This window comes from Tenebrio molitor, chromosome 9 (genome assembly GCF_963966145.1).
Source record: "Tenebrio molitor chromosome 9, icTenMoli1.1, whole genome shotgun sequence".
NCBI lineage: Eukaryota > Metazoa > Arthropoda > Insecta > Coleoptera > Tenebrionidae > Tenebrio > Tenebrio molitor.
The window spans coordinates 16,372,980-16,397,095 of NC_091054.1; the positions used below are offsets into that span (position 1 = coordinate 16,372,980).

The 24,116-nt window shown below is 35.0% G+C and overlaps 1 protein-coding gene across 3 annotated transcripts in view; it reads left to right on the plus strand.

Annotated features, from left to right (window-relative positions):
• Positions 1 to 4,303: 4,303 nt before the first annotated feature.
• The window catches only part of LOC138138618 (terpene synthase-like), a 28,801-nt gene continuing 8,988 nt past the window's right edge, over positions 4,304 to 24,116 (plus strand). For all 3 annotated transcript variants that reach the window (XR_011162057.1, XM_069058606.1, XM_069058605.1), the window contains exon 1: positions 4,304 to 4,408. The gene's annotated coding sequence lies outside the window, so the exon portion shown is untranslated. The remainder of the gene's footprint in view (positions 4,409 to 24,116) is intronic.

Here is a 24,116-nt window from a genome sequence, read left to right on the forward strand (position 1 = left end):
TGCTTGCTTTTGTTGTTTATTTAAAATAATAATGTCTGGTCTGTTATGCTGAATGTGAATGTCAGTTAAAACTGTGCGATCAAAATATAATTTGTAATTGTAATTTTCTAAACAACTTTCTGGTTTATAAATGTTAAAAATTTGTTACACAGTCTAGGACTGGTTTACAAATCTATGAGGGGCATGATGACCAACTCAATAGACCGGGACCAATGGCTTAACGTGACTTCCGAATCACGAGACAGAATATAGCCTTCTTTTTTTTTTTTTTTTTTTTTTCATTATGTTATTAATATAAGCTCTATATTACACAGACATATAATACAAAAATTAATAAATATTTAGAACTCTCCGTTGCTATGAGAAATCTTTGGTGTTTAGAAAAAAATTCGATTTTACCATTTATAATTTCAGCAACAGGAATAGTACCTACCGCAATCTCTTTTTAAAAATTTAAAAATTTTGGACTTAGAGAACACATTGGTGGTTGAAATTCAAAAAGGTATATTATTATACTCATGCCACATCGTGAGGAAATTCCTTAACATTGGCACAGAACATAAAACACAAAAAAGTCAAAATGTGGAGGCGAGACACCGGTAATTATGTTGATAAGCACTGCACTATTACTTGATAGTAATATCCGTAATAGTGTATGTACTCCGGCAAAATTGCCGTGCCGCCGGGTGGAGGTGGGATACGAAAAGTTTCATTCACATTACAATAATTCAATAATGGGGACAAAATCTGCAATGCATTTGAAATTATCTGTTGGTTAACCCCGGTGCAATCCGTTCAACATATTCAATTCTTAAAGGTATTCCTTGTGCAACCACACTTATATTCTTTTCTTCCCCTTCCTGTATTGAATCCGGTGATAACAAATTTACAGGGAAAACACGGTTTTTTTTGCAGAACAAATTGCCCCAGAAACAATTAATTTTCTTTTTCTTTCGTCAAATTGCATTTTTAATCTGTTGATCTTCATTTAAACAGGTGGTTAAATAGATGAGAATTAAATGTGAGTTGACAATGTTGACATTTACAAAAACAAAAAACACGCGTTTACCCGATTCCGTTCATAATGCCGGAGTGACTGCAGTCACGTGATATTCCCCACACTCTACCTTCGCCCATATTTTATGAACGTATCATACCGTTCTTTTGATTTTTCAGGAATTAGGCTGTTCAGAGCTTCACCCGCTGCATTTAAAATATTTTCTGACAATTCACTAATGACAGAATCCATTTTAAATGTAAACATTTATTTATAAACAACAACTGAACTTTAACTACGGCAGCTGAACATATCATGTAAACGCGATCAACTCAATCTATTTTAAAACGAGTTTTTGGATTTAATTGTTTTAAATTCTCTTCGGCTTATTCTGAAACCGGTAAACTATTAAAGAAACCACGGATGTTATGAATCATAACAACCTTAGATGTCTTAAAATCCTCGCTCTACGAGCTCGGAAACCAAAAACTGTCAAGTCAAATTTATCAGATTTAACTAATGTATTCGAAATATCATCAAATTCATAATACATTTTATCTTTAAAGAAATATAAATTTCTATATCTGAATGCTCTGCTTATATTTGGAGGTATTCCAGCAAATAATTCTGAAATAAGGCCATTTTTCTTTGATCTAAACAAACACTCATCAAACTCAATGTACAAGACTTTATCATAAAATATATATGTTTTTCCAGAATAAGTTCTAAATATTGCATCAATTCTTTTTCCTTTCGGTATTCCTAAATTTTCAATAGATTGACTATTATATCCACTTTTAACATTAAAACTTGGAAAATCAATTAAATAATATAAATTTTTAACAACTATTAAAACATAACCTGAAGGTCTTTGATAAATATGTGAAATTTCTTGAAAATCATCTGGCAAAAAATATAAATAATCTAATTAATTTCGATTCTTTATCATAAGTCATATCTTTTAAATTGACTAACCAAACATATTTCTTATAAAAAATATACCTACAAGATGATTTCCAATTAAAAATGTATCAATTTCTTTATTAAAATCACATAAATTCACCAAAGGCTCATGAGTCAAAGACGAATTACCAACTGTATCTTTGACTCCGACTTCAGGGACTCTTTGCCAGACTTTGCTTACAGTAGGTTTAACTGTTGTTGTTGTTGTTGATATTAATTCATATTTTAATCGTTCAGGTCTTCCATATAAATATTGAATTGCCCACATATCGTCTTGAGTTAGTTTATCAATATCACCTTTATAATAGGCGTACATAATTGAATTATTATTTGCAGAATGTTCAATACCTAACGTGTGTCCGATTTCGTGTAATAATACTGTATAAAAATTAGTCTGACCGTCAGGTGTATTGCCTGATTCATCAAAATACCAATTTTCTGATTTATCAAAATAGATTCCTAAACATTCATCATTATTTGGAAAGAAGCCATGTGCTAAAACATTACCTTTTCCGTCAAAACTGCTAGAACATATTCCTTTTTGACACCGTGAATTATGATTATGTTGAAACAGCGTATTAGAAAATGAAATAAGTACTCGTATGTCCGGTTTAACACTACTTATACTCGCCTACGGCTCTGGGCTGGCTGTGCCAGTACTCAAACTTTAAATTTGAAGCAGTTTCCCATTGATCAAAGGCTTTTTGTGCTAATTCTTTCATCTCGTTTGTAGCTAACGAAAAATACCATTTAAGATTTGTTTTATTCCATTTTTGATAATGAACTCTATAACCAACAGCTTATATTATCTTTAACGCCACATCTAGGTTTACTGATAAAAGCAAGTGTTTCTTGATTTAATGTTCCATCAGTTGGTAAATTATAGAATTCTTGAAACCTTATTAATGCTTCATTGGTATGCGAAGCACTAGTCAAAGACGTTTCTGTTAATAATGATCCATTAGGTACTCTCTAAATACCCAAATTGTTCTAAATAACTTGTAATATTAACATCATCTGAACTTTTTACAGTAGTGAGAAATAAGAAAAGAATAATATATTTCATTTATTAGAGTAAATTTCGCTTTGCATGCTACGCACGAATTTAAATATCAAATTAAACAATTGAAATATCTTCAAAAATAATTATATTACAAAAACAATCTCCATAATCTTTAGACTTGAAGTTCATACTATCTCTTTGCAGAGACACTCTTTGTTTTTTATTAAGAAAATATGAAACAGCGTCATATAACTCATATAACTTATTAATTTTTGACGAGATTTTTGATGAATCTGAAAATAAGTCAACATCGGATAAATATAACTTCAAGTTTCCCTCTAAAATAAAGAATAACCCATTAGTTGGGCCAACATCATCTGATTTACTTATATCAGTAATTTCATAGCATTATCAACCTTTAAATTAAATAATTTAATTTCTTTTGGTTCTGTCATTTATTACAATAAGAAATCATCAATTACCGTTTAAGTGAACTTTTTCTAGGTATTTTTCTCTGGGAAAATAATTAAAATTACTGACAAATTCCTCTTCACGTAAATTTATATCTTTTTCATTTATTTTATCAGCCTTATATAAATGCAATAACTGTCTATAAAATGTATAAATTAACTGGTTTTATCCAATTTGCTGACATCGAATTTGTCAATGAAACTTCTTAGTTCAACAAGCTTTAAGTGTATGCTAATCCTCTATTATTGCTATAACAGGGTAAAATCGCATATAATCCTAATACTGTTTTTCTTTTAAAGTCGTCAACCTTATAAAACAGGACTGTGAATTCGTGGACGTAGTCCACTCATGAGCGAAGCGAATTCGCTTGGACGAAACCGTATTCATTTTTGTGCTCAAGTGGCCCAATAGAAAAACAGGGCAAAATCCTTGAAAAAATTTTAATTTTAAAATATACCTTAGAAACGGGGGTGTTTTCACGATTTTTTCTGCTTTTCCATTTACCCTTGAAAATCGGGGTGTTTTCCTTAAAAAAGTAGCTGTGTTCACTAGGGGCCCTCTTCCCCTCTTACTACTTTATTCAAACATATAATTATACAAAGAGTTCTTTTCGTTCCCTCTAACTTTAATGAAATTAAACAAATAGTGAAAATGGCCATGTTTTATTAGTTAAACAAGGGTACAGTTGATTCTCAAACTCATTTTCTCATTTTAAAATTGTGCAAGTTTCCTGGTGTTAAACTAGGTCAAATTGATTTTTCTAACCGGTAAAAATATTCAATGATTAGATTTCAATGTCAAATACGTGGAATAAATATTTTCTTCATCGAACTTATCTTGAAGCAATATTTCTGATAATAGTTGTTTACAATTTACACTTTCAAGTAATCCCTGTAATTGCCATGACTGTTCTTATTTTTCTATGAACCCTCACTTTTTCCTTTTCGTACAGAACAAGCCGTGAGAGAAATGTGGTAAGTTATCTTTGTATTTTTTAAAATAATTTTTTCTTCTTACTTAACACGCTTTTGTTTGTTTTATTTTAACGACAAAAAATGAGAAAATCTTTTTATCTATAGTACGATATTTAAATACTTTTAAAAAATTGATTTACGATTCAAAGAGGAACAAAGGAATATCTACAGGGTGTATCTGAAATGCGTGTGTAAATTTTAACCAGTGAAAGAACTCGCCAATTTATGAAACTTTTCTCTATAACATTTTGCAAAATTCGAAAAACTTCCAAGATTTTTTGTCTCCCAATTTTTACCAAAAGTCCATTCGAATTTTAATTTTAATTATGCACTTATTTCTTTACTCGTATAACAATGTAACTTTTTTGACAAGGCTCCGTTTCTATCACAACAGAAAATTTTCGCCTTTACACATACACGAATATACAGGTGTATCTGAAATACGTGTGTTAATTTTAATCAGTGAAAGAACTCGCCAATTTATGAAACTTTTCTCTATAACATTTTTCAAAATTAACAACAGTTTTCCAAGATTTTTTATTAAACGAGTCGTTTTGTGTGATTAATTAGTCTCTATTTTTGTGTAACCATGAGCATTTAAAATTTAATTATCTAATTTTTTCTATAACAATGTAAATTTTTTGACAAGGCTCCGTTTCTGTCACAACAGAAAATGTTCGCCCTTACCCACACGCGGGTATAGATTTTGATGGCTAATTTATTCCACATTTTAAATTAATTTGTGCTTTTTTGTCAACAGGTCAAATAGAATAATGGTTTTATTTAACAAGCTCTGTTAAAATTAACACGCAATTTAGATACGCCCTGTATAGGGTTTTTATAAATGTTTCTAACACCGTAGTTGACTTAGCAATTTCCTTTAGGTGTATCGCTTTATATGATTAACATTGTTACTCCTTTGGCTAACAATATATGCAACAATATGACGTTACTTGCTTTATTGGTTGCATAACTTCGAAGGTATTAATTCCGAATAAGAATTTCCCTTCTAAAACGACAATAGTTATTTATATTTATGTATCGAGATCAAAAAGTGCATCTTTTTCGTCCAAGTCTGGGTTTTCTAGTCGAGGCGGAGTCGAGGCGGAGCCGAGACTTGAAAACAGGTGAGAACAAAAGGCACTTTTTGGCCGAGGTGTACAATAATTTTTTTAGGCGACCGCACGAACTATAATGCAAAAGACATCATTGGAAAAATTACAAATTTATTTTTCCGACGACCACTATGAAAAATGTGTAAATTCGCACAAATAACTATTATTGAAAGTTGGCTATTGCATGCAAATAGCGAACCCGTGTGCAATGAAACTGGTTAGCCAATCAGATACCTTCTAGCCTGTGCGCAATGAAATCATTGCACACAGTTGTAGTAACCATGGCCACCAATGTATGTTTTGTCCGCAGCTCTGTCGAATAATATTTGAAGTTTGAAGGAATACCGAATATTAGGGTTTTTTTTTGTGGTCGTCGGAAAAATATCGTGTATACCACGTGTTGAAAATTCGATTTCACACGAGTTTGCAGAATTGAGCCACAAGCCGTAGGCGCGTGGCTTAAGCAAACTCTTGATATACAATATACCTACTATTGCATCTACTTTTTTCAAATAGATACATTTATTAATACATATTAGCAATACCTACATATTTATTGTATTTTTATCAGGTTGCCAACAAAACGAGAAATTTAGTATTAGACATTTCTTCATCATGCTGTTGCTGTCGATTATATGAACGTTCATTTTCTTATTAAGCACCAAATAAGCACCAGAAATAAACACTTTTTCGAGCAAGTAAAACACTTTGGTTAAATTTAACTGTCAAATTCATTTGTTTTCAGTCGGTTTACTCGGTTTGGTTGTTAACTTACTAAACAGACCAACAAATGGCGCCACGGTTCATGGTCATGGTCCCCTTGTTTTGGCTTAATGTTCATCTGCAACAAGAAAGTTATAGTTCTTGATCTGCAAGTATCCTTCCAGTAAACCTTATAGCAGCAATGCTCACAGTTGTACCATTGATTCTGAACATGTCTTTGGCAAAATTTTTTCTATCTGCTGCTGTAAAGACAAAATTCAGACTGAAATCTCTTCTATCTAGTAAGTTTCCAATATTTAAAAGCTTCCATTTTCATTTTCGTTTCGAATCTGTACTTTATGCAAACGAAGAGATGATATTTGTGGTTGTGGAGAAAATTCGTCTTTTTTACTTTTCAATGCCTGGTCAGATTTATTTTATTTTACGTAATTTTTAATGGATATTTACCCAACTAGTGGGATATAAACATTATTACGGAACGCCTGTGAAGTTTGCACAACGAGGCTCGAGCCGACACGCAGCAACAAAATGTCGTCCGTATAGGTCAACTAGTGAGCTCCTACCCTTAAGTTTCACACACAGCACTGAGAAAACTTTTTGGTCGCCCGTTACATTATCTTCCCTACCAATTGTCCACTCGTCTTCCTTGCCCTCGGACCAACAAATATAATTCAATTAGAAGAAGTTACCTTGAGAGACACAAAAATAGGGATTGTCTCGGCCTCAAGTTTGCGAAACACAATTACCGAAGTCCTTTTTAATTCGTTGTAATTTTATTACACAGCATGACCCGAAAATTCTTCCATCCAGTCAATCCGACACATCTTAACACAAAAAGAAAAGTTGCACTGTCTAGATTTGGCAAGCTGGAGCACGTAGAATATCAGATTGAGGTTTAATTATGGAACGACGTAAGAATCTGAGTCGTGTTGCAAGTGAGAGCACCTCTAATACGGATATTAAACTGGAGGCAATTGTAGTAGCAACAATAAAGCTCGAAGAAAGGCAAGAACTTCAATTAGCATTTAAAGCGTCTAGTTAGGAGTCGAAATTGAAAATTAGCCGTCGTCACGACGCTTCACTTTAATATCGGGCCTGTACGTGACAAGTAGTGGCAACTTTTCAATTTCGTCTTATTGTCTACACTTGTGCTGAACACTTGGCCCCCGGATAATATTCCGGGCGCCCGGAAATTTCGTTTGGTCGCTTGTAAACAACTCACGGTCTCTCGACGTCGTATTTAATTATTTGTTAAGTTTCGTGTGGCGGAGGCCTTAGATATGCCGCGTCGACCGCCCTCTCGGCTCTCCTCATGAATGCTAAACATTTTCTTTTTAAAAACATTCGCAGATCTGAAGAGTTGCAAGATTCTTTTTTTTCTCTTTTACTTTTGAAGTTTGCCCTCTACGCAATAAAATCAGGGGTGACTTATATGAAATGCAAAGTTCGTCGGAGGGTTTTTTTTTATCCTCGCCGTGCCCCACCGAAGTGATTTTAAAGTACTTTAATTAGTTCCGCGATATTTTCATATTCGCGACACCGCGTTTCTCCTGATAAATGTAGTCGGGGAATGGTCTGTCCGACAACTATTCCAATTAGTTCAACATTTCTTGATTAAAGTGCACAAAAAAGGTAAAGAAAGAAATGTGATGGCAAATAAATTGTTTGAAGGAAAATATTGTGACAACTATTCTAACAAAGAGATATTTTTTTAATAATCCTTCAGTAATGATGCAAGAAACTGTTGTCCAGCATTCATTCTTATTATTGTTGATGTCCGTAGAATGATATAAAATCTTTCTTGAAATTTCATCTTCTTTGATATTACATTTTTACAGTAATTACTTCGTTTGTTTGTTGCCTACTCTAACAATAATTTTATTGTTGACAAGTGACTAATGGCTTTGTTTACGTCAGCTTTAATCAACGAAAATTTAAAAACATATCTCGCTGAAACAGGTTAAATCCAGAATTCAGACAGATTTCTCATCGTCAAGTGATAAGTTTTGTTGAAGGATCTCTCAAAATGTATAAGGGATAACCTCCTTGTTATTGATTTTTTTTCCTGGACATATGTTCTTTCAAGCAAGTCCAAGACACTTTGACACATCTCGTTGGAAAATCTTGGATTCAGATTCCAGTGTAGAGCCCAAAATCCCGTGCACTTCCTAATGGAAGTTCATTTCCTAAATCAAGGTCATTCGACCTAATGTCCGTAAACGGTTTAAAATTAATTTGTATTTGTAGCCAAAGATTAACTGATAAAAACGCCCAATATCAGTTTGTACATACTTAGTTATTGAATTTACATTTGCAGATAAATTTCTTGTCATTAAATTTTTGTTCTTTTATTTTTGCAGTAGGTATATGCACCTTAAAATAAATATAGAACAGCAATTCTAAAAAAACAAAAATAATCAGTGTTGTTCCTATCCCCCACTCCTTTCCTTCTCTTTCTTTCCCTTCCCTTCGCTTCCTCAAAGCTATTTCGAGATGGTCCGACTCTGCTCTCTCTCCTATTCTGAATTCTTCTACTCTTTCCCATGCTTATTCGTTCACTATGCCGTAATCTATCACTGTTTCCCTCTGCTACCTTTATAGCTTAATTTCCCTTCTTTCTCCCTTTGTCCCTTTCAATACTCCCATCCATTTCCTTCGATCCATTCCATCAGTCTCTTTCCCCCTGTATTTTCCACCTTGTCTTTGGACTTTCTTTTCTCATCCCCCTTCTCCTCTTCCCAATTTCTTGCTCCTCTTTCTCCTATTCTCCCGTTGAAGTCCCCTCACAAGAGGATACGATCTTTCCCTGTTTTCTTTCATTGCGTCTTCGACACGTTGATGTTGTCTTCATCTCTTTACTGTATAGTGAATTTTCTTTCCATACATCCTTCTTCTTCTCCATTTTCTTGTCGCTTTTCTTTAATCCCCAATTTCACTCCTGTTATTATTCCCCCGGTAACTCTTCCCTTTTTCTTTTCTCTTTTTGCCCCTTGACCTTTCCATTTGTACTCTTCCGTAGCTACTTTCCCCTTTGTGCTTCTTTTCCGGTTTCCGTTTTCTTTGTCCATATACCTTTTTATTCACCTTCCCTTTATACCTTTTCTCGCCAGTTCGTCTTTTCTTCTTCTCTCCTTCTAAAAATGTTTTTTCAGCTTCTCTTCTCTGTCATCCCATGTAAACCATTTCCCGTTTATCTGTATCTTCCTGTATCCTATTTTCACCCTTTTTTTCTTTATCTCTCTCTCTCTTCTCTGGCCACCTCTCTTACTTCCTTTGTGTTTTCCTTTCTTCGTTTGTCAAATCGTCATCTATATACCGGGTGTAGAATTGGTTTACGAGACATATGATTTTACATGTAAAAATAAGGAGATCCAATTATTGGCTCCCCTAATAATTTTATGGCAAAATGGTTAAAATGAAAGTTAGAGAGAATTAAAAGTACTGTCTAATTCCACTCTTTGTTTTTTTCTAACATCTTATGGTACTGAAAGAAAAGCAAGAAAGGAGTTATGACAAAAATACTAAAAAGCAGTACTAGCAATGAAATTTGACTTCTAAAATTATTTGTCGGGTGGTTTCACTATTATTTAATTTTCTTTTGATCTGACCTTCAAATGAATTCGTACAGGACTACAGGACGAATGAATGTTCAAACTTCTCTCCAATTCTTCGAATTCTTTCTATGGCTGAAATTGGTCGGTCTGGGAAACATGAAGCAAATGTTGCTTGGAAGTTTCTTAAAGAAGATCCTCCATAATACCATTTAAAGAAAGAAATAAAATTTCATGCCTACTAGTACTTTTTCGTAATTTTGTGTTAACTCTTTCTTGCCTTTCTTTCAGTACCACAAGATGTTAGAATAAAACTAAGATTGAAATTAGACAGTAATTTTAATTCTCTCTAACTTTCATTTTAACTTTTTTGCCATAAAATTGTTAGGGGAGCCAATAATTGAAACTCTTTATTTTTACATGTAAAATCCTATGTCTCGTAAACCAATTCTACACCCGGTATGTACGTCCTCTCACCTTTTCTTTTCTTCAACTTACTTTTATTTAGCATATTGCTCTTCTTCTGTTCCACACTTTCTACTTGTGCCACCATCATTTTATCTTTATTTATTACGTTCACTTTGACCCCTATCTCCCTTCCTAACCATTCTTCCACCCCCCTCTCTATATTTCCTCTTATTCCCCTATTCCGGTTCCTTCTTTTCCCTTTGTTCCATCTTTTCCTATATAATTTTTATCCTTTTAATCCAATCTGCTTCCTCTGCCTGTCATTTTACTTCTTCCTTAGCTCCCCCTTCTCCTCTCTCACTGCTGCTGATACCTTTCTTACTACTTTTTTCTCCTCTCTTATTCCCGCCGTATCCTCTTTTATCTCTCTAATCATGGTTTTCATTTCCTTATCCATTTCCTTGCTTTTATTTCCTTCTTCGCTTCTACTTAGGGATATTCCCGTTCTGGAACTCTTTCTCAATGAGTTCGTGCCTTCTTCAGGCGTCCAACCCTCTTCTCTTTCTCTCTTGCTGCTTTATTTCTTTACTTTCGGCGATTTCGGCATGCCCTCTCTTTCTTGCCCGCTTCCTTCTGCTTATCACCTCTCACTCATTCGTCGCTGTTTACGTTAGTAATCTCTGCACTTTTTCCTAAACACGTCTAGGAATCAAGAGAAAAGATAAAATTCAAGTAAGTTGCAGGGGTTCATAATGGACATATTATCTTGTAGTACCTATTGCAAATTTCGTTGTCATTCAATATTTTCGCAGTGTATATCTAAGTATAGGCTTTGAAGATACTACCAACATGTTAGCGCACATTTCCAGAAAAACCTATACCCCGTTCACTTGTGCAATATAATAGTCACGTGTACACCACGCAGTGATCAGTCACCGAAAAGACTCCACCTCTCGTTGCGAGTCGTTTCACTGAAATGAGCTTACGGTAGCCTGGTTTGCATGCGCTTTCTATCTTTTCTCGTTGCGTCTCTGTTTACTCTTGTCCAATACCGACCAAGCAAGGTAAATCATTCGTGACTGTATAGTATGAGTATAAGTCGCACAAAAGATACATATGGAGATAACTTCGCCGTTATTGAATATTTTTCTTTGAAATTTCTTGAGTACATCTTTCGGCACATGTTCTCTCCGGCACGTATATCACATTTAAGATATTTGTTATTATGTTACAACTTTCAAAAGTGTTTGTTTTTTTTTGTCGTAGTGCTCTATTAAAAAATTTATGGTTTAATAGTATTAAATTGTGACGAGAAATTTTGTTCTTTGTTGGCAGAAATTTCTGAAAACTGAGCGTATTTCTATTTTCAATATTTCCCGCTCCCTCATCCGCACTTTGCGCTAAACGACCGATTCTCGAAGTTTTCTTTAAAAATTCCCCCCAACTATACTCGCTCACTTATTTACCAAGTGCCGTGTAAATTTTAGTGTCGCCTTTTATCTGTTGCCACACTATATCATCCGTCATCCCACATTCTGGCGTCGTCAACTTTCGCCGAATGTTGTTATCGTTATTGTTTTCAATTTGGCGTTATACCCCGGAATCCATCTCGAATAAAATAATAAACAGGCTCGTTGCCGGCCCCGTTTAGCTCCGGAACATTATCCCGTCCTCTTGTTCTGGGTAAAATGCAGAAAAGAGAGTGATATATCCGGAACGGAATTGTCGTTGAAGGGCTTTGTTTATGCGACTCACCGGTAAAAACCGGAGACGCTTGCTCTTATCTTAACTTAAGATTTCGCATTTATGGGACCTCCTCGTCGCGGTTTATGGTTGTTTTTATGAGGGGCCCTAAGTAGGCCTCCGTACTGCGATGGGTAGCCGGGAAATTGCTTTCTTCTGCTTATATATATAAGATTGTGTGTTGCAAGCCGACCCCACTCGCATCCGGAGTATGACCTTCCAGGATTTACTCTTCCACCATCATATTGTGTGTTTATGCAGACCCGGATTTTACAGCGGAATGGTCACAGCAGAGCCAAACAACCGAAATGTGGACATTCTGCGGCTTTTTACTACCGACTTTACAAATTCAACATTATTAGCAAGAACAGTAAGATGCACTACTTATTTTCCAGTTCTGCTGCATCCGAAGCTTTCCAAAATGAAGACAATTGTGAAGCTTATTTATTACCGAAGATAAATTGAAATTTATATGAGTTGCACAGTTGGACCAACTAAGAATAACATTTAACAAGTTTTGTACCACACTAGTCGGATAGTGATGTTATTTTAAAGTCCTCTGTTTGGATTAACCTAAGAATTACAAGCTTTGTATTAAATGGACACTTTGTACTGAACTGACCAAAGAAATACACGAGGAATGGTCGACGCATTTCTACACTCGAAAGATGCTAGTTGAGGCCACGCCACACGGGCACCACGGCGATTGAAAATTTTGTTTCTCAAATTACATAAAATTACTCGTCACGTATGTGCACACTAATTAGAAAAAGAAAAATTTCGAATGCGAGCAAGAAATATGTATGTGTTCTGAAAGTATGATTAATTTTGTAAAGTTTATAGCACATACGTACGTGGGTAGATGCACGGGAAGAAGTGATGATCTCGTTAGAGTGCACCGCGTCTGAATCGTGGTTCTTCCTGCACACATTAATATTCTCGGTCACGTAAATAGATCCAGTGAAAATTACGTTACTATTAATGCACGATACATCAAAATGCACATAATAATTCAGGCGAGGTACTAAATTTGTTAGTTTAGGATTGTTATCCCTTACGTGTACTGACGTAGCTTCAAATAACAGACTTGGATCATTAGTGTAGTCTCAGCAGAGATAATTAGGAAATGAAGTAACAATATGGTAGCAGTCGGTTGTTTATGCTGTGTTTACGGTTAGGTTGTGCCATCGGAAAGTTGGCAGTAATTGATTCGTTCAGTGCTGCAATAATAACGGTGGGGGTTTCCCCGAGGGGGCCAGAAGGTTTTCCAAGAAATATCAAAACGCAGTGTTGGCAAAAATACAAGGTGATTCACAAGTAACAATGAACCTAACAAAATTTGTGATGCAACCAACAATACATGCCCCCCAATTATTTCACATAATTATTTTGATTAAATTTCACAAATGTTATGTCGGACATGTTGACTATCTTATACAGGGCAAGTCACATAAGGTTTATTTCTGAATTTATTTTGTACGCAACCAAGAATACTAATTACGCTGACCACTTGATACCATTTATAATGTGATTTTATTTAGTAATCCACGTAGGTCTGTAATTTGGCTAAAAATGAATGTCAAAATGACAGTTGATGAATTTAATTTTTGATTTCATTAATCAGAACAGGAAAACGTCATTGTGACATTTTTAGCCAAATTACATACCTACGTTGATTACTAAATTAAATCAGATTATAAATGGTATCAAGTAGTCAGCGTCATTAGTATTTTTGGTTGCGTACAAAATAAATTCAGAAATAAGCCTTATGTGACTTGCCCTGTATAAAATTAAAGTAAGTATATATTTTTTTTTTGTTCGACACTGTCACAATTTAAGAAGTTTCTCCTATGTGAACGGATTTTGATAAATGTCACCACTTGTCAAAACAAAACGTCAAGCTAATTTTAAAGATTTTAAGCGATTTGGAGCCTTTAAGGGCTCATCGAACAAAAAAACGTTGTATTTAACTCGTTCGTGTGTCAATTCAGTCAATTGGGCTTTTTTGGCACAAGAACTCGTCAAATAAACTACTATAAAGTTGACTCAAGTTGCAAAAAACCACTTGGCATTTGCAACAGCACTTTTATGGCATTAGTCATTTGAAATTACTTTAAAACTGTACTTATATGGAAAATATCCAACCCAAACTATGATTTTCTGGTCCCTTTGTGCCTTTATTTGGTTCAAAAATATGAAAAAAATGTTGTTGCAAATGACAAGTGGTTTTTTGCAACTTGAGTCAACTTTAAATCCACATACCTAATACGTGCAAATATAATGTTAGCTGCATCACAAATTTCGTTTATTTACTTTGCGTTACAAATGGGCTCATTATTATATCAAAAACAGTTTAATAATAATGAATCATATTATTAAACTGTTTTTGGTAACTTTTAGCTTTTGTTATATTGGCAACATCAGCCGTTTGACGTCAGGCGTCAAGGTAACGAGTAAAGCTACGAAGTAAATAAATTTAGTAAATATAACTTTACATTTTTGTGAAAATGGCTATTACCAACCCACGCAAAAGTCCCTAGTCTAATATGAAAACTTGAGCAGCTGAAATTTCAGGAATTAGTAAAGCAAAGTAGATGTAGACCGTTGTAAGTTGTAATCGTTTGCTATTCACGTTTTGACAATTTTTGTTATATCTAGTGAATAACTGAAGTATGTCCGATGCCATTGAAAACGAAATGCATTGCACGCCTCCAGAATTGACGCAGATCGCGGCAAAGTCTATGGAGGATCAAAGTCCCGAAAAGTGTATGATTTCTAGATAATGCTCCTAATGAAAAGTATCTGGAATTCTGGCTAGAGAAATAATTATAAATTATTATTGTAGGTTATATTGATACTAGGTGTGATCACTGTGATCGGCGCTTGTCGATGCGATGAAATCACCAATTTGACAATGGGAGATATCGAAGATTTGGGCTCTGCTATCTTAATAAAAGTTCAGGATACTAAAAATTACAAATCGCAATCATCCACCATTTTGGGAAACTTTTACCTGGAAATTTGCAGAAAGTACATACATCAGATAATTTAGATAGCGTTGTAGACTTTACTAATATTATCCAAAGAAACTTCAAGTACCAATAATATTACAACAAGGGAAGTAGGATTTCCTGGTGCCTTGAAATTAGAAAATTGCAAACTTGAATATTGCCACTAGTAACGAAAACGAAACCATTTCAATGTAGATCGCCGACCGCTACGTTATCTGGAAACTAATTATCTGGGATGGTAAAATCCCTACAAGTCTGGAGTCTCACAGACTAACCCAAAGCTGTCATCTCCACGTATTACGTGTTGCATATTTACAAAGTTGGAAAAATATTTTGCTACGACCAAGGAGTTAAGACCATCTGGATCAACAAAAAACTACGTTTTACACGGCCAGTCATTGTTCGAATTGTTGAGAACATGTATTTATTTTCATAAAATTTATTTGTTGATTCATAAATTCATTATCCTTCCCTTTGTGTGTTGCCAAAGAACAATACATTTGTTTACTAAAATAAATTTGAAATTTTGTGGTGGTTATTATCAACGAATGTAAATGTAAAATCTCGACACAAAGAATCGCAATTGCTTTGTTTCCATCTAAACTGTGTTACTCAGCCAGTAACTGATTCATTTTTGCATAAACATTTACAAACCGCAAAGTATGTTCGTTGCCGAAGCAACGCTATCAGTCTTAGATTTAAGAACAATAAAAACCCCACCCGGCAACTTTTGTCCAAGTCGAAAAGTTTTCATTAAAAGTTGTGCACCCCAAACACATCCCATTTGTGCAGATTTATTTTTCCTTTTTTTAGAATTCGCGCTCATTATCATAATAATGATAAGTTTCGCGCCACAAACTTTCTTACTCTCGACCTTTCCCGCATCACAAAGCGGTTGTGTCGCTTTTCTCTCCAGAAAATTCGACGAGTTTCCCTCAGCTGATAGGTGTAAAACGGGGTTGTTTAGGTGGAGGTCGCACCGGGTGTTTATCACGGTGTCCATTAGATGGCGCAACGGTAACACCCCTATCGGCCAGTTTATGATCTATTTTACGGGAGTTTTATGTTTATAATGAGGGTCATCATAGGTCGGGATTTCGCCGAGCTGAGTGGGTATTGAGGTAGGTCGTGTCCATATGACGGCGCCATATTTCTTCAATGACGTCTGGATGGCGTTCAAAAATTTATGGAAAAAAAATTAAAAAATACATCAAAATTGGGTCGTGGGAGGTTTGGATTTATTTAATAGAGTAATTAATATAGGAATATAAATTTTGCAACGACCGATATGCATTTGTTGGTGAATTGTGCCATAAAATAATTTTGATAATTAATCTGATCAATTTAGTTAATAATATGTAATTTTACGCATCATTTATTATACATAATCCTAGTTTTTAATTTCTATGCGAATTTGATCTAATTGGAGTGGTTATAGCTTATTTTATTATAAATTAAATTTCATTTAACACCGCTCCGCTCCAGCTCGTAACAAATAAAAGCTCCAAATTTCTTCGTGTAAAATAATATCGTCGTAAACAAAGAAAGTTCTCGGAGGTGTTAGTGGAAGTTTTGTTCATTCATCCCTTGTTCGCAGCATGTGTCGGACAGACGGGCTAAATAACGTTTTCGTCCTTCCAACGACACTTTCCCTAGATTCGAATTTTATGATTTATTTTAACAAATAGTGTGACCTTTGACCTCAGCAAGTGTGACGAGTTGAAGGACGCACATGTCTTGGCGTTGCCAGAATTGAGAAAAATAATCCACGAGCAAAAATATTATTAATATTATTAACATATACATTAATTCGTTCCTTGGTGCTCTCGTAGTCGGGGATGCTTCGCTATTGTCCATCGCAGAGCACAAAATGAAGCCACACCACCCATGAATGGGGAAATGGATCGTTGACAAACAGCTGACACGTGAAAAGAATTTCTCATAAATCTGATGACACCTTTTACAAACCTGGAAACCTTACAATATTGTTATTATTATTATTATTGTCGTCTTCTGAGAATACCTGCATATCTTGCAAAGTAAAATGTTCCCCTTAGTTCCCAAATCAACTTAACTTTTTTTTAAAGACATTTCTCTGATGAACGTTCTTGCACAACTTGTTTTTCCTGGGAAGACAATCTCGCATCGCTGATTAGAAATGTGCAGTCGCCATTCGTACCGTGCAGATCGCTCCAGCAAGTCGCATTATTCAGATAAACGTTATTAAACAAGCTCCCGGTCGTAAAGCACAATTTTCCGACGTGCATACGTCCCGTCTGGTATGGGAAATGCGGTAAAGTATGACGGCGCGGTCGTTCCGCATCCGACCGCGCCATCTATTAGCGGTATAATGAAAATTCTCGCCAAACTCTGAATCGTTTTATTGTGTAAGTAATAACACAGCTGAAGGACGGCCGTCCCCGTGGAAATCATATAAGCCGGGGAAAAACAACTGAACGCCGACGGCGGCATAAATCACGCCCACTCCAAATGAGATCTCACCGCCGCACCTCTCCGGACGCGTCGTCGACAAATGGCACTTACGTGACCGACGAGAAGTTGGCTGTGCTGCTGTGACGTAATTAATATTAAGTGACCGAAATCGCGAGGGAGGGAGGAGAGGATTTTGCCGGAGGGCACATGGCGGCCAAGATGGCCGCCAAAAAGATCACCACTTTCAACAAGAAATGATCACAACTAACTTCACACGTCATTTTTCTTCTAGATTTGACTATTTCCAACCAATAACACTAGTTCATTACCATTACAGAAAGCTGACAAGCAATGTTACTAACATAAAATATAATTTGCCAATGACAAATGTTGTTTTGTTTTATACATTCAAATCACCGCTTTCGATTGGGTGTTTAGATTCCATTTTGACATTTAGTTTAAATTAATTCAGCGAAAATAATTTTGTTTGAATTTTTTTTTAAATCGTCAAAACAACTTTTACATTTTGATTTTTTATAAACTACAGAACTTTGACCAAATGGACACAACGTCAAAAATCAATTTTTGGAGTTTCCAAATTTTGTATTTTATTGGAAGTGGAGTTGTAATATCCGAACAAAATGTAATGTTTTGCTTGTTGCATTTTATGAGTATAAATATTGATTTAATGATTTGATTTGTTCCATTTTATGACCTCCCTTCAATAAATGAGACTGTGTTATGTAACTGGATCCATATCAAGTTAGAACTTTTAGAGTTGTTCCATAAAATTTTACTATACTTAACTAGATACATAACTTTTAATGTTAACAAGCAACAAAGTAATATTCTAAGGTAAAATTTTTGCGATTCAAACAAATGACTTTTTCCGCTTCCCTAACTGTAAAACGCACCTTTCAATTTATACTAAGGTAGCTGCGATTTACGGACGGATACTTAAATATATGAGAGAGTGCGGTAGCACGCCCGGTTAATTTACTCTTTTTACAGTTACTTTAAAATCACAGTTTTCATACGTTATTTTAATTTAATGTAAAAAACACATTTACATGTATTATTTTTCCGATAAAAGTGTTTTAAATTTTTATTAATTATTAATAAATAATCATAATCATAATAGGCAAAATACAACCTATCGGGTTGGCAGCTGTGTTTGCCAAAAAGTTTGACATTTGTTATTTCATAAAAATCTGAAAAAGTTCAAAGTAAAACATTTGGTCAGCCGAAAAACGACGTACAGTAGGTCGTTCCAACTAATCCGGCATTCGGCTTCGTCTCGTGCCTGAACCCTAGTTTTCGCGCTGTAAAATACCCCTACCGTACTGTAACGTAAATAACTATTGTGTACGAAATTTTGGAAAAACAACTCTTACCGACGATGCCTATCTTTCTCTCACAAGAACAAATTTGTGTTTCAACTCTTCACAACTCTCAATAATTTACTAGAACATAAAGCGGATTGTTGTCTCATTTAATTAAACTTCAAGTGAACTCGGATTCCCCACGTGGATAACTTAATCCACCTCTTGCATAGATTTTTAATTAAATTAGAGGAAATTAAAATGCTGTACGTTAATGCAGACTTGGTGGAATCGTGTTCTCAATTTGGTATCTACAAATGACTGAGATATTTTATTGATGTTTTTCAGAAAAGCGACGGCGTAATTGCTTGTAGTTAGAAAGCTTTTAGGCTTTAAGTGACTAACTTATTAAGCTTAAAGACAAACTTTCACGTTGCGAATTTAGCACCTTTGAAAATGCGTTGCATGTGGAAATCCGATGTCTCTTTTGTTGTGAATTATCCAGACGAAGTTGTCAAAGGCGGTATTTTTCATGCGATGAAATTAGAAGTTAATTGGTGCAGCGGTGGATGTTTAATGAAATTGGGCGTAAGTCTGCGGTTTAGTCAGTAAAATATAAAGTGTGGTGAAAATTTTCATGTTGAGGCAATTAATCTTAATAATGCACTTGTGATCAATGGTGGCAGATGAAGCACGTTGCCTTCAGGAAATTTTATGGAATTCGCCGAAGGGAAAAAACAGTGGGTTCTTGGTGAACTAGGGGTGGCTTTAAGAAATACAACAAACTGTCATGAACGCAAGTTCTAGAACGGTTTGAAAAAATGGAATGCGTCTACAAGAGTTAAAAGAGTTGTCACCAAAATAAACAAATACAAATACAGTTCACCAATTCTGGTTAGTGCTTATCGCATTTATTTACGATGTTCAGTTTGTCAACCAATTTTCATCATTTCTAGTTTTAGCGGGGATTACGCAGTTCGCAATATACCCAATAGAGCGACTGACCTGCAAGTTTTCAGTTAGTCCATCGAAAACAATTAGAAAGAAACAAGTCAAGATGCAGAAACAATTCATTGTCTCAATCGTCGGAATCAACGATTTTTAGCGTTAACCGCGGATCACGGATAAGCTGTTTAAATCTAACCTCACTTTTTGCGTTGTTTGTGTTTTTACTTTGCAGACTGAGGAGTGGTGCGTTCACAATCGACGTTTCAACGCCAACTTTAACGTGAACACCAATATTTCAGAGAATATTGCACTGACATTAGTTAGAGGAAATTCCGCACAAACTTAGTGAAGTATCTCTCGCTATTTTGTAACATAGCCGCCTAAAACGTTAATATTCTTCATGCAACGATTCTGAAATGATTTGATTTCTTTCTTCCTTCATCAATTTTATCTTTGGTTCACCTGATACCTTGTGACATCAAACCTAACTTCTATGTTTTTATATTACAGTATCCTTTGTAATTGTAGAGCAACATTGTTGAAACTTTCCAGCCTTCTTGTACATTAGGTTTCGTCACAGGCTCATTTTAATATTATTAATGGACACCTTTGAACAAACCAATATTTTTATAAATCCCTTCTTTTTTGCCACTTGTATTTCGTTAATTAAATTTTTTAGTGATTAATTAATAAATTTTAAAAACAAATGTAACGCAATTTTATGTTCAAAAATACATTAGTTCTTGTGTTTGTTAACTTTGGCGGCATTCGTAACAGTCGTAACATATTTAATAAATTATAATTCACACACAATAGATGACGTTCATATTTGATAATTATTATTTAAGATTAGAACATTTTTGAATAATTCGTAAACATTTTTCCAATCCAAAGGACTAATTCGGGTTTCCAATAATTGGGAATTCAATCTAAGTGAATCACTGTAAGCTCGTATAGTATAAGACGTAACAATTTAATCTTTGTGGAGTTTACACCAACTCATTTATTACTGTGAGCGTATTCTAAGCAACATTACACTCGATGATAGTAAACGGAATTCCCGCACAAAGTCAGTAAAGTACCTCTTTCATCTCAGCACTTTCGCTCTCTATAGAATCAATTTTCCAACATCCACTTTCATCAGTTCATCCAGAATCGTCTTAGAAAACAACAAAATGCAAAAAGTACTAATTGTTGCATCTCTCTGCTTGGCTGTGGCCTTGGACTCGCCTTATGAATTTAAGGCTGGGACTGGAATAATTCGAATAGTTATACACCGTTCACGTTGTATTTAACATTATTATAACAATAGCTAACTAAAGTAAGGATGCATTTTAACCTACAGTTAGCCAAAAAAAAATATATTTGACCTTGAAATATCAAATCCATTACTATGCTAAATTCGCATTATGTTGATTCCCTGCATCTCATTATTTTAAGAATCACATAGCCAAAAAATAAAATTATTGGACCATGAAATACCCAATCAATCCTGAATTTACTTTATTCGAAGTGGTCGCCCAGCGGTCGAAATTCGACCGTTATTCATTAAATTTTAAAAGTTTGAACGTTATTGAGGGTTTTTTTTTGTCAAAGAGTACTATGTACTAACTACTAGTAAGGCCCCTTCAGAACACTTTGTTTTTATTATAATTCAATCTGTTTTTAAGGTGTATTGTATTTTAGAGTATAGATTCACAACCAGAGTATTCAGATGTATATAATAGTTATTGTCAATACAAGTGAGCAGAGTAGTGCATTAAGGCTAGGGCCACACTACAGACTAAATAATCGGCCGATAATTTAGTCCTATTGGGTAGCTTCCGCGCCCACCAGGTAAACTAAACTGTTTTCGATCAATCTGTCGGCCGACTACAATCGCTTTAGTGTGCGCACTCACATAAGTCCTCATACTTATTAAGCAACCAACTAAACTGTCGGCCGATGAAAAGTCTGTAGTGTGGCCCTAGCCTTAATCACGGGTACGGAAGTTGGGCGTTTTTTTCTCACTTTCAAACGCGAGTGAAACGAGCGTTTTAAATGCCCACGAGTGCCAAAAAAGGCCCAATCTTAGTTTATTTAACGAGTTCGTATGTGAATTGGGATTTTTTTGGCATGAATGGGCTAATTTACACAAGAACGAGTTGAATACAACGTTTTTTTGTTCGACGAGCCCCTTAAAGGGTCCAAATCGCTTAAAATCTTTAAACTTAGCCAGTGGCGGCTCGTCAGGGTAGGCAAGGTAGGCGCCGCCTACCCAGACTTTGCCAAAGATATAAATTTATTCAAGTTAAAATTTATTAATAAATATAATTTAATAACTCTGAAATGTAATTTTTAATTTTTGTTTGTCCTGTTTTAACAGTGTCTTTGCCATCATCTATATACAGGGTGTAATCAAATTAGGCGAAAATATTTTAAGCCGTAAACCACCAACACATTTGAAGATGATTTGCACAGGCTGAAATTGCGAATTCAAAAATTTAAAATTCACCTTATTCCGGTCTGTGGTCGACGCTAATGAAGAGCAAACAAATTGAAATGGTAAAAAAGCCACAACCAAAACGATTACCATGCAAGAAATTTGATACTGACACTGAATTGTGTCGGAAAAACGGACAAAACACTTTTACTTTTAACGTACCTTATTCACAGTAAATGCTGCAAATGTTGTCCTTGATGCATGATACAGACTTGTGCCCTGTGCCCTTCGCGCGCGCCGTTGATGCTCAGACCCTTTAAAAAACTTCACGATCTTAGTTCTTTTACCGAATTAATCGACTGGCTATAGACCAGTTGCCCCCATAAAAAAAGTTCACAAGGATTTAAATCCGGAGATCTTGGCGGTATTTTTGGTTCAACCACCCGCTGCCACGATCTTCCGTTATTGGATGGAACTTTCGTATTTCTCTCAACAGTCTCAACCCTTGCACCGTGGAAGTAAACGTTTTTGGATTAGTTACAACCCTGTCTGGAAATTGTTCCCGGTAGATCCGGTACAGTATATGCGTTTGGACCGCGTTGCCACCCGCTGCACCGCACCCGTAAGCGAGCACCATATCCGTTAATTCCACGTTCGTAAAATTTGGCATTTTAAACGATTTAATAACAAATACACGATTATTAATACATTGTTACGCTGCACCGTTTGTCGAGCTGCAACTAATAACTGACCTAAGCCAACCCAACCTCCGATAACAAGATCCTTTTTTGTCATATGAAGCGTGTAAAAAGCGAGAGTTCTCTTTTTCTTTACTCTTGCTTTTATGACTTCTACTATGAAACCAAGACAGTGGCGCGTTGAAAATTTATTGTCTAAATTGCCATGCCGTTTGTGCACGTATTCTCACTCGCACTCGCCTGCGGCTCGTTCCGTAAATTTCATTCTCATAATGTACTATTATTTGATCATTTGTAAAATTGACCTACTAACAATAAAGCTTGACGTTTTTTTTGAGCAAAAATTTCGTTAAATTGCATTTTTTGTCGATTGTATCTCAATCCCTATTAAACTTACAAGAAAAGTATAAATAGAAAAAAAAAATTGACGAATTTTATCCTTTACGACTTTCATTTCAACATTTTTGTCTCAAACAGGAGTCCTCAAAAAAAAAGACGAGTCCATAGCTCCCATATTTACAGGAGGATTTTAATTATCTATACACCCAATTAAATGGTTGTTAATAGGCTACAAAACAGCTTAATAAATTCACGTATGGCTCCAAGGGCTTCAAGACTAAACTGTCAAAATATTTTTTTTCAAATGGGATTACATACTTTTTTTAGTAATTCTGATAGAGATTTTAATTCTGAAAACAACAGTGTATCACAAGTATAACTTCACATAAAAAAATAACACTAACTTTTGAAACAAATGACGAGCACCAAGCGAAAAGCTATCAAAATGCATTGCGTTATAATATAATAACCAAATTAAGGTAGCTGGAAAAACAAATGACAAATAATAACATGTAGGATTGCGCCGATATGCCGCCAATGTTTAGCGCAAAATAGAATATAGACGATAGTAGCGTTTTTTACATTTTTCTTTTGTGAATTTTTGGTATTTAAGTGTATACTTGTGATACATTGTTGTTTTCAGAATAAAAATCTCTATCAGAATTACTAAAAAAAATATGTAATCCCATTTGAAAAAAAATATTTTGACAGTTTACCCTTGAAGCCCATAGGGCCATACTTGAATTTATTAGACCATTTTGTAGCCTATTAACAACCATTCAATTTGGTGTACAGATAACTAAAATCTTCCGATAAATAACGGAGTTATGGACTCGTCTTCTTTTTTGGAGACATTCTGTATAATGAACGGTTATCGAGTTATTCTGTGAAAACGTGTTTTTTACACCTTTTATTCAAGATGACGGCTCGCTCTCATCGCCGCCGAGGTCGAAAATTTGGAAGTTTTCATAAGGGTCGCTACTCAAACAATTTAC